Genomic DNA, 13,116 nt, shown 5'->3' with positions numbered 1-13,116 from the left:
AATACCCAACACTGGGTAATTTGTAAAAAAAAAAAAGGTTTAATTGACTTGCAGTTTCTCATAGCTGGGGAAGCCTCAGGAAACTTACAATTATGGTGGAAGGGGCCTCTTCACAGGGCATTAGGAGAAAGAATGAGTGCCAGAAGGGAAATGCTGCGTGCTTATAAGACCATCAGATCTATTGAGAGACTAACTCATTATCATGAGAATAGCATGGGGGAAACTGCTCACATAATCCCATTACTTTCACCTGGTTCTGATTTGACACATGGGGATTATTACAATTCAAGGTAAGATTTGGGAGGGGACAGAGACAAACCTTATCATTCTGCCCTGGCCCTTCTCAAATCTCATGTCTTTACTTTTGAAAACAATCATGCTTTTCTAATAGTCCCTCAAATTCTTAACTCATTCCAGCATTAACTCAAACTCCAAGACCAAAATCTCATCCAAGACAAAGCAAATCCCTTGTACCTATGAGCCTGTAAAATCAAAAGCAAGTTAGTTACTTCCTAGATAAAATAGGGTTATAGGCATTGGGTAAATACACCAGTATCAAATGGGAAAAATTGGCCACAACAAAGGGGCTGCAGTGCCGTACCTGCCCACTTTCCTATGGTGCCTGCATATCATGCAGAATCACCTGTAAACCAGGCTCTAGCCTTGTCTTCTGTCAACTAATCATAGGGAACTCCCAATGAGGCCATTGGTGCAGGATTGGGAAAAGAAGGTATGTTGGCAGGAGTGGAAACCATGGGCATTTGAGCCACTTAGTCTTGTAACTTACTTGTGCCTTCAGGACCTCCTAAAGCCTAATAACATACATACCACTTCCATTTGATGATGAAATGCTGTTTTGCCTGCCCAACTTTATGCTGAGATGGGTCAGAAAGCCCAGTTCATGATAGGCAGTTCAGGTTGCATGATGACTTGATGACCCATAGTCAAATGTTCAGTTTCTACCAAAGCCCAGTAATAGGCCATCTCTCAGAAGGAGAGTAGTTATGTGCAGAAGATGGCAGGGACTTGCTCCAAAATCTTAGAGTCCTTTGCTGTGATTCACCTATGGGGGCCTGCCAAAGTCTCCAAGCAGCATCCTATTTGCCACTGACACTTTAAGTGCCATTGGATATGCTGGGTCATGTGACCCAAGTGGCAGAGCAGCTTGCACAGCAGCCTGAATCTCTTGCAGAGCCTTCTCCTGTTCTGAACCCCACACAAAACTGGCAATGAATAAAAGGACCAGAGTAACACACCCAAATATGGAATGTGTTGCCTCCAAAATCCAAATAGGCCCACTGGGCATTTTAACTGTTTCTTGGTTGTAGAGGGGACCAAATGCAGCAACTTATTCTCCACCTTAGAATGAATATTTTAACAGGCCCCACACCACTGGACCCCTAGAAATTTTACTGAGGTAGAAGGTTCCTGAATTTTAGTCAGATTTATTTCCCATCCCCTAGCATGCAAATGTCTCACCAATAAGTGCAGTATGTTTACTATTTCTCCCTCACTGGATCCAATCAGCATAATGTAATAAATCAAATAAGCCTGTGTGATATCTTATGGAAGGAAAAAGCAATCACAATCTCTGCCAACAACATTATGACACAAAGCCAGAGAATGGACATATCCCTGAGGGAGGACAGTGAAGGTATATTGCTGCCCTTGCCAGCTGAAGACAAATTACTTCTGGTGGGCATTATGGATAGTAATGGAGAAAGACATTTGCCAGATCAATGACTGCATATCAGGTACCAGGAGAGGTGTTAATTTGCTCAAGCAACAAAACCACATCTGGTACAACAACTACAATTGGAGTCACTACTTGGTTATGTTTTTGATAACCCACTGTAATTCTTCAAGATCTGTTTTGCTTCTGCACAGGGTAAATAGGAGAGTTGAGTTGAACAGGGATGTGGTGGGAATCACCAACCCCCGAGACCTTCAAGTCCTTGATGGTGATGCTAATCTCTGCAATCCCTTCAGGGATGTAATATTGTTTTTTATTTACTATATTTCTAGGTAGAGGCAGCTTTCATGGCTTCCATTTAGCCTTTCAACCATAATATCAGGGAGCCAATGTGGGGATTCTGCCACCTGCTAAGTATGTGTATGCAAATTATGCATTCTGGCACTGGGGAAATGACCATAGAATGAATTTGGGGACTCACTGGAGCCACTGTAAGTCGTACCTGACCTAAAACTCCATTAATTAACTGACCTCCATAAGGTCCTACTTTAACCTGAGGACCACAGTGATGTTTTAGGTCCCATGGAATCAACATATGCTCAGAGCCAGTGTCCAGTAATCCATGAAATGTCTGATCATTCACCTTTCCCCAATGCACAGTTACCCTACTGATGTGTTTTGGCTGTGTTCTCACCCAAATCTCATCATGAATTGTAGTTCCTATAATTCCCACATGTCATGGTAAGGACCTGAGGCCTCCTTAGTCATGTGGAACTTTAAATCCAGTTGAGCCTCTTTTTGTTCTCAGTTTTGGGTAGGTCTTTATCAGCAGCATGAAAATGAAATAGTACAAATGGTAATAAAAAATCGCCACAAAAAAGTCTAGGGCCAGACAAAGTCACAGATAAATCCTATTAGGCATTCAAAGAAGAATTGGTGCCAATCTTATTGACACTATTCCAAAAGGAAGAGAAAGAAGAGATCTTCCCTAAGTCATTTTATGGAAACAGTATCACCTTAATACCAAAACCAGTAAGAGACATAACAAAAACAAAAGTACAGACCAGTGTCTTTGGTGAATAGATGCCAAAATCCTTAGCAAAATGCTAGCTAACCAAAACCAACAGTATATCAAAAAGATAATCCATCACAATCAAGTGAGTTTCATACCAGGAATGTAGGGATGGTTTAACATCCACAAATCAATAAATGTGACACACCTCATAAACATAATTAAAAACAAAAATTATACAATCATTTCAAGAGATGTAGAAAAAGCCTTTTAAATATTCCAACATATTTCACTGATTAGAACCCTAGAAAAATTGGCACAGAAGGAATAAACCTTATTATGTTAAAAGCCATCTATAACAAACACACAGCCAAAATAATACTGAAAGGGAAAAAATTAAAAGCATTCTCCCTGAGCAATGGAACAAGACAAAGTGGCCCCCTTTTACCACTTATATTCAACACAGTACTGGAAATCCTACACAGAGAAATCAGACAAGATAAATAAATAAAGAGCATCCAAACTGGTAAAGATGAAGTCACACTGTCACTGCTTGCTGATAATAAAATTGATACCTAGGAAACCCTAAATACTCATTCAAAAAGCTCCAAGAACTGGTAAATGAATTCAGCAAAGTTTCAGGATACAAAATTAATGTACACAAATCAGTAGCTCTGCTACATACCAACAATAACCAAGCTGAGAATGAAATAAAAAACTCAACCCCTTTCACACTATCAGCAAAAAATTAAAAAAAGTAAAATGCTTAGAAATATACCTAGCCAAGGACATGAAAGACGTCTAAAAGGAAAACTAAAGAACACTGCTGAAAGAAATCATAGATGACACATATAACTGGACACATATCCATACTAATGGATAGATAAGTAGAATCAACAATATGAAAATGACCTAAAAGACCACCATCATTCTTCACAGAACTAGAAAAAACAATCCTACAATTCATGTTAAACCAAAAAGAGCCCACATAGCCAGAGCAATACTAAGAAAAAAGAACAAATCTGGAGGCATCACATAACCCAAATGCAAACTATAATAAATATGAGGCCATAGTGACCAAACCAGCATGCTACTGGTATAAAAGTGGGCACATAGACCAATGGAACAGAATATAGACCACAGAAATAAAGCCAAATACTTACAGCCAACTGATCTTTGACAAAGCAAACAAAAATGTAAAGTGAGGAAAGGGCATTTTATTCAACAAATAGTGCTTAGATAATTGGCCCACCACATGTAGAAGAATCTAGAATCTAGATCCAGAAACTGGATCTCTCACCTTACATAAAAATCAACTCAAGATGGATCAAAGGCTTAAATCTAAGATCTGAAACTGTAAAAACTATAACACTGAAAAAACCCTTCTCGACATTGTCTTAGGCAATGACTTCATTACCAAGACCCCAAAAGCAAATGCAGCAAAACAAAGATAGATAGATGGAACTTAATTAAACTAAAAAGCCTCTGCACAGCAAAAGAAACAATCAGCAGAGTAAATAGGCAACCCATAGAGTGGGGAAAAAATATTTTCAATCTATGCATCCAACAAAGGACCAATATCCAGAATCTACAAGAAACTCAAGTAAATTAGAAAAATAAAAGCAAACAACCTCATCAAAAAGTGGGCTAAGGACATAAATAGGCAATTCTCAAAAGAAGATACACACCTGGCTAACAAGCATATGGAAAAATGCTCAACATCACTGATTATTAGGGAAATGCAGATCAAAACCACAATGCAATACTGCCTCACTCCTGCAAGAATGTCCATAATCAAAACATCAAAAAATAATAGATGTTGGTATGGATGTGGTGAAAAAGGACACTTTTACACTGCTGGTGGGAATGTAAACTAGTATAATCACTATGGAGAAGTGTGGAGATTCCTTAAAGAACTAAAAGTAGATCTACCATTTGATCCAGTATCCCTATACTTGGGCAACCATGTTTATAGCAGCATCATTTGCAATTGCAAAATTATGGAACCAGCCCAAATGCTTATCAATCAATGATAATATAATCAATAATAATCATGGAATAATATTTTGTGGTAAAAAGGAATAAAATAATGTCATTCACAGCAACCTGGATGGAATTGGAGACTATTATTCCAAATGAAGTAACTCCGAAATAGAAAACTAAACATTGTATGTTCTCACTCATATGTGGGAGCTAACCTATGAAGACACAAAGGCATAATAATAATACATTTTTTGGACTGCGGGGACTTGAGGAAAAGGGTGGGTGGCAAGGTATAAAATACTGCACATTGAGTAGAATGTACACTACTCGGGTGGTAGGTGCACCAAAATCTCAGAAATCACCACTGAAGAACTTATTCCTATCACCAAATACCACCTGTTCCCCTAAAACCTGCGGGAATAAAATTAGAAATAGAAATAAATAAAAAAGAGGATATATGGCAATTTTGTTTTGAATCTTTAAATTTTAAAACATGACAGTAAAATTTAAAGCAAAAAGATGACTTGAATACATTAATACATTTCCATGAGTAAGAAAAAAATTTTATTTAGAATTTTTAATACCAAAAAAAAAAAAAAAAAAGAAGACAGAGAGAAATGCAAGTGCCATTTTTGGTACAGAGTTAAACTCTAAAATTAGTCTATTCTTGCATGGTAATTTATCTGTCTCTATTTGCTGTCACAGTGTCTCTGCATCTCTCTTTGTTCCTCACTCCCGCTCTCTCACCATATAGAAGTACACATGCATATTCGTGTACATATTATACTTTGGATTTTATATTTATATATATGTTATAAAAATAAAATCTATGTTTTGACTCCAGTAACCCTTCATACAATCTACTTTTTAAAAAACTCTGTTTTAGCTGAGATATAATATTTATTTCATATTATTTTGTCAAATCCTTAGACATCTGACTAAATTTTACACATACACGCACTTGTAATGTTCTCAAAGCACTTTTATTTGGTGTATCAAAACCTATGAGATTTACCTAATAGATATTTCAAATGATAATAGATAATAAAGTATAACAAACGTCATGAGCTATGAGTTTTCATTCTGAAACTTCTAACACAATAAACTACTGAACATCCATTTTACCTTTAAAAAAGGTTTTACCGAGAGAGATCCAAGATGGCTGATCACTAGCAGCTCGGGATTGTAGCTCCCAATGAAAGCGCAGAGATTGAGAGGACGCCACACTTTCAGATCAATTTTTGCTGCTCACGCACCAGGTGATTCCCAGCAGAGGAGACCCACGGGTTGCCAGTGTGACTCTTGTGACCGGCGAGGCGGTTTTGCAGCTGCCTTGGTGCAGCGGTTCTTGGTGCAGAGTCAGAAAAGCACCATCAATCTTAACACCACTGTTTTGGCCGGCGCAGTGGGTTGCTCAGATTTTAGCGCCAGGAATCAACAAGTTGGAAGTCCATTCAGAAACCCAACTATAAAGACGGTAATTATAAAGACCACAGATGGATAAATCTATAACGAAGGGAAGAAACCAGCCTAAAAAGGCTGAGAATACCCAAAATCAGAACGCCTCTCCCTCTACAGGGGATCACAGTTCCTCATCAGCAATGGAACAAGGCCTGATGGAGAAAGACTGTGTTCCATTATCAGAAGCAAGCTTTAAAAAGTGGATGAAAAGAAACTTCTGGGAATTAAAAGAACTTGTTCTAACCCAATGCAAAGAAACTAAGAACTTTGAAGAAAGGTTTGATGAAATGTTAACAATAATACACAATTTAGAGAGGAATATAAGTGAATTAATGAAGCTGAAAAACACAACACGCGAACTTCGCGAAGTATGCACAAGTTTTAACAGCCAAATTGATCAAGCAGAAGAAAGGATATCAGAGGTCGAAGACCAACTTAATGAAATAAAACGTGAAGACAAGATTAGAGAAAAAAGGATAAAGAGAAATGAGCAAAGTCTCCAAGAAATATGGGACTATGTGAAAAGACCTAATCTACGTTTGATAGGTGTACCTGAATGTGACGAAAAGAATCAATCCAAGCTGGAAAATACGCTTCAGGGTATTATTCAGGAAAACTTTCCCAACCTAGCAAGGCAGGACAATATTCAACTCCACGTAATACAGAGAACACCACAAAGATATTCCTCAAGAAGACCAACCTCAAGGCACATAATCACCAGATTCACCAGGGTTGAAATGAAGGAGAAAATACTGAGGGCAGCCAGAGAGAAAGGTCAGGTTACCCATAAAGGGAGGCCTATCAGACTCACGGCAGATGTCTCAGCAGAAACCCTACAAGCCAGAAGAGAGTGGGGGCCAATATTCAACATCCTTAAAGAAAAAAACTTTCAACCCAGAATTTTACATCCAGCCAAACTAAGTTTCATAAGCGAAGGAAAAATAAAATCTTTTGTGAACAAGCAAGCACTCAGAGATTTCATCGCCACCAGGCCTGCTTTACAAGAGCTTCTGAAAGAACCACTACAAATAGAAAGGAACAACCAGTATAAGCCTTTCTAAAAAATACCAAAAAATAAAGAACATCAACATAATTAAGAACTTGTATCAACTAATGGGCAAAACAGCCAGCTAACATTAAATGGCAATATCAAACTCACATATATTATTATTATTCTAAATTTAAATCGACTAAATCCCCCAATCCAAAGTCACAGACAGGCAAAAAAAGCCAAGACCCATCTCACATGCAAGGATACACAAAGACTCAAAACAAAGGGATGGAGAAAATTTTACCCACCAAATGGAGAGCAAAAATAATAAATAAATAGAAAGCAGGAGTTGCAATTTTTGCTGATAAAATAGACTTTAAAGCAACAAAAATCAAAAGAAGCAAAGAAGGATATTACATAATGATAAAAGATCAATGTAACAAGAAGAGCTAAAGATCCTAGATATATACGCACCCAATACAGGAATACCCAAATATATAAGACTTATAAAGAGACTTAGACTCCCACACAATAATAGTGGAAGACTTCAACATCAATATCAGACAGATCAATGAGACAGAAATTTGACATCAATACCCAGGATTTGAACTCAGATCGGGAGCAAGTAGACTTAATTAACATTTATAGAACCCTCCACTTTAAATATATAAAATATACACTCTTATCAGTACCACAGTACACCTATTTACAGGTTTCAGTGAAATATTGGTTGGCTGCTTGTTAGTTATTTTCTTCGCTCATTTTTTTTTCCATGTCTCTATTATTAAATACAATTACAGGCATACCCATTTTTAGACTGCATTCTAGCCCAGGCAATAAAGCAACACCCCAGTTCTCTCTCCCTCTTCCTCTTCCTCATTTTTCCTCTCCTTCATTTTTTTTTTTAATTCTTTTTCTTTCTCTTTCTTCTTAAAAAAAAAAAAAAGGTTTTACCTTTAAAAAAGGTTTCCCCTTTTTTACTCGACATGTAATAATTGTAAAATTATATCTTTTTAACAAACTTGACCAGCTGAGTGTACCAACATTTCAAACGGTTTCAGAAAAATTTATCTTATTCCAGATTACTAGTCCAAATAGAAACAAACTTTTATTTTCTGTTTCATGTGGAAAATTTTCAAACCAAACATCAGTTTTAATCATAATTTCAACTTTTATATTTATTTGTGACTACAGGGAATAACTGTCTGTATACAAATCATCTAAAGCAAAAAAGTCAACAAATGGCTGACAACTACCTTAAATTCAAAGCAGTAGAGACTTTCCAATAAAGTATTATAAAATAAAAACTGGTTTTCACAATAAATTGAACAGATAAATACCTAAAATAGTCATTTCCTTTCAATGTATAATATTTTAAGTTAGTAAGATGAAGTTGAAAATAACATATTTAAATATGAAAACTTTTGCTTCTAAATGCTGAATTTCAAACAATTATGACAAGAATGAGAAATTATCAAAAGCTTTTTGCTAGTCAAGAGTTACCTGATAGATGCCTAAATTGGGTATTTGCTGAAAGCAAAACTGCCTTACAATGGAGTTTTATTTGCTCAATTACATTTAGTTTATGTGCCTGCTACCTAATGATACTTGTTTAGCACAAAGATTTTCTAGGCCTAAATTTTTAAAACAATTTTAAAAATCTTTTGAAATTTATATATTTACTACCATGTTGATTTTTATTTGTATGCTTTTTTTTTCTATTATAATTAATGACATTCCTCTGATGTATTTGGGACAGCATGTTACCCTTAGAAATATGCATTTACATCTCATAATGTCCTTGAGTTCCAGACTTTATGTGGAGTCCTATTTTTTTATCTTTCCTCATTCTAGGCATACGTTAGTTTGTATGGTATTTATGTTTGTTTACCTTGAAATTGAATACAATTGGTGCTAAATTAATGAAAGAAAATGTCACTTGCACTTTCTTTGAAAGCAGAAAATAATGTATTCCACTGAACAGCTGGGTAACTTTGATGCTTTATGCAAATTTGTTCAAAAGTAACAAAAGTAGAGAAAATGTGAGTGTATAAGACTATTTCAAAGTGCAAATAAATGCAAATTGTCTACCCATTAAAAATGTGTGCATATGCTTATTTTTAAACATTTATTGTACAATCTTTAACATAAAACATGATTTTTTTGTTTTTGCTGCATAACTGTAGGAAATCCAACTATGATATGTAATATACTCATTTGCAAACAGAATAAAAACATGAGATACATAATTTGAATACAAAAAATACAGAGCAATATGTGATAAGAAGAAAGACCCATCAGATCTAGGTGTTCCACATAATGTTTTAATCTTTCAAAAAACAGAAACAGCATTTTATTTTCCATTTTAGTATTTAATACTTTTACCAGCAAGAGTATCTCTTTCCAAATGAAAATAATTTTGAAAGTTCCATTAATAAGTATAAATTTAATTTGTGAAATAAGTATTAAATTTATATACCCTTCATGTCTTACATATCATCTTTTTAATTTTATACATATGAAAATAATGCAAGGATAATTTATTTCAAATAACTTTTTAAACTGAAATCTCTAATTGATATTCAGTACTGATATTCTATATTACCTGTTTTTGAGTGATGTGGTATGTACATATCACAACTGGGCAGCCTACATAGGGTAATCTATATCATAACTGGAGTATGCATTTTTATTGATTTAGGACTTAAAGTTTTCTATATTGAGTTTTCTTGGAGTAGATGTTTATAAAAGCTAAAATATTGCCTTGAAAACATTAAAAGTCATAATATTCCTTCAATATATAGCATTTCTACCATTACATATTGAAATTCTTGGTAAATATTAATGTGAGATCAGATGAACTAAGCAGAGAGTAGATACAATTAATATTGTGTATATTATTCATTTCCCAACAGCAGACACTACCATCCCATATAACAATTTTTGTTTTACTTAATTTGAAATAATCATTGTATTTTTTAAAAAACATTGTTTTATAAACTGCATGAATTTGCTTGTTCTATTCTTTTTTATTATCAAATGATGTACATTTCATGTGACCAAATATGTAACCCTTGCTTCTAGTAATTACATGTGAATTACTTAACCATTTGGAACATGGTTTAAATATTTAGGAAGTAGGATATCATACCAACTAAACAATAAAAAGGAAATACTTAAGAAACACACCAAAACATCAAATCATGTCACCCATGAACTGTAACTGTGATTTGATATAAAATTTCTATTTCATTTGCACACAAAAGAGTAGCTCACCAAATAAATACAAATATCCTAGATTAAATGTTCTTTTGTCTGTGATGCTTTTCCCAAACTGAGTTTACCAATCCAATCTTTGTTTCTTAAAACTTTAACTGTGGCCCTGGTGTTGTAATTTGTCTGTTTACAGATTTGTCTGTGTCTCTGAATAGTGAGCTCTTTCAGCACAGAGGCCAGAAACAAAGTATCAGAGACCAGGGATCATGCTTAATTTGCTTTTATTAATTCAATATTTCCTGCCAAAATGATCTTTCAAAAACACAAATCTAATGATTTTATCCTTCTGCTTTAAATACACTAGTGATTTTCCATAACACTACAGGGACTTAGGATAGCATGAAGACTTAATTATCTGGTTCATTTTAATTTTTTATCCTATCTGACATTTGTCTTTTGACTTAAGTATTAATATTTAATGAAGCGACTTATATATTTGAATATAAATCTACCATCTTATTTGTTTTGTATTTATTCATTTTGTTGTAATTTTTCTTCTTTGTTGTCTTATTTTGAATTAAGAATTTTTAATTATTTCGTTTCTCTCTCTATTAGCTGGTTAACCTCATCCCCACACCTTTGCACACAGTAATCACTAACTTTACGGAACTAGCATTAGCACATCAAACTCTCATGCTGTTTCACAATTTCACACACTATGCCTGAGATTCAGTCTTCAAAGTATCCTTAAACTTTACATGATACAAGAAGCTCTTCACTGCACAAGGTTTGCTCAATATGAAGGAAACACTATAGTCTCTCTCATTTCTACCCTTCATATTTGCTCCTTTCCTTAAAGGTCATAACTGTCTGAGAGTTTAATGACACTTCCAGTTCTTTTACATATTGTAAATTAAAAAAAATAAAATTGGGGAGGTATTTATGTATTTTGTTATAAAATTTTCCTGTTAAGTCTCTGGTAAATATTGTCTATCTATTTTTGTATTTAACTTTTCTTTAATGTATATTTTATAGTATAAAAGTTTTCTTAAGGGTAAATTACATATTTTTTTCTTTGTTGTTATTAAAAATACCCTACCAATTTAGGTAGGCCCATTTTACCCCACATTTCTTCTAACGGCTGACTATATATTCTCCTGCTATATTCATACGTAACATTGTTTCACATTCACAATTTTAAAATGTATTTTACATATGAGAAAAATATGAATTTTGGGGAAGCAGGGGCAGAATATTATAAACAAAATATTTGTGTCCTCCCAAATTTCATGTGTTGAAATAATAACCCCCAGTGTCATGGTATTAGGAGGTGAGTTACTTGGTTGGTGACTAAGTTATGAGGATGCAGCCCTCATGTATGGAGTCAATATCTTTAAAAAAGAGATTCCAGAGACCTTCATCATCCATTCTGCTGTGTGAGGACACAGCAAAAAGGTAGCTGTCTATGATCCAGGGTACAGGTCCCTACTAGACACTGAGTCTGTCAGTGTCTTGATCTTGTACTCCTCAGCCTTCTGAGCTGTGAGAAATAAATGTTTGTTTTTTAAGCCACCTAGTTTATAGTATTTTGTTATAACAGCCTGAACAGGCTAAGGGAGTATCCTATGAGTTTTGTTACTCTCTTCAATATCATGGAAGATAACAATAAACTAAGGTACTATGTCATTCGCTGAGAGTCTATAAGCTTCTAAGTGATGAGTCCAGGCAGTCTGACTTAGAACCCAAGCTCTTAAACATATATTAACTTAAGGAGATAGAGAAATAAAGTTCTTAAGGAAGGACTAAACACATACAGCTCTTTAGATGTGTGTTAGTAGAAAAATAATGCCCAACAAACAATAAAATCCAAGAATATTTGAGCCAAATACAGAATGGAGAAACAGAATTGATATTACACATAATGAGAAAAAAAGTAATTTACAAGAATTTTATTGAAATTTTGGAAGTGCAAGAGACCCTGTTGACTATTTACTTAATATTGCCTTGTCTCAGATGAGACATCGGGCTGTGGGCTTTTGAGTTAATGCTGAAATGAGTTAAGACTTTAGGGCACTGTTGGGAAGGCATTTTTTTCTTAGAAAAAAAATCTTATAATTTATTCATGTTAACTATTCCTCTCTTAAGTTCAGGTACAAATCTTGAACAGTTTAAATCTCATTTTTCTTACAAGCAGGTGGCTTAGGAGTGGCGATACCAACCCGTCATCTGCAAATGAGATATGAGAAAGTTTGCTAGATGATTCTAGAAAATATTTTCTTTCCCTCATAAAAAGACACAGAGAAAGATGAATTCACTTCATCCTCTGGACAGCCTAATGTCTGCATGAATCCCTAGAACTGCAGAACCAATCCCTGAGAGTGAATTGAAAGTTCAAGTAAAGATGCCAGAGGGAGAAATGAAAAGAACCTGAATCTTTCATGATATTGTTGAGCTTCTGAATTAACAACCACAAAGCCAAGTCTGCCTCTACACTTCCTGTTAAATATCATAAATCCTTATTGATTAAGCCACTGGAGTTGTTTTTAGAATTTGTAAGCAAAATTATTCTAACTGAAATAGATATTGAAAAGTCCCTGTAGGATAAAAATAGAAATTAGAAATTAGTATGTATGTTATGGAAATGCAGTTATTAAACATTTTTACATTCTCCTTAGTATTCAATAGTCACACTTTTATTGTAACAAAAATAAAATTATTAGAAAAAAAGCTTTCAGTATCAATGGTGAACTAAGTTTTTCT

This window comes from Sapajus apella, unplaced genomic scaffold, assembly GCF_009761245.1.
Source record: "Sapajus apella isolate SASKATOON/1434 unplaced genomic scaffold, GSC_monkey_1.0 scaffold6, whole genome shotgun sequence".
Lineage (NCBI taxonomy): Eukaryota > Metazoa > Chordata > Mammalia > Primates > Cebidae > Sapajus > Sapajus apella.
Note: the sequence above shows the minus strand (reverse complement) of the source record.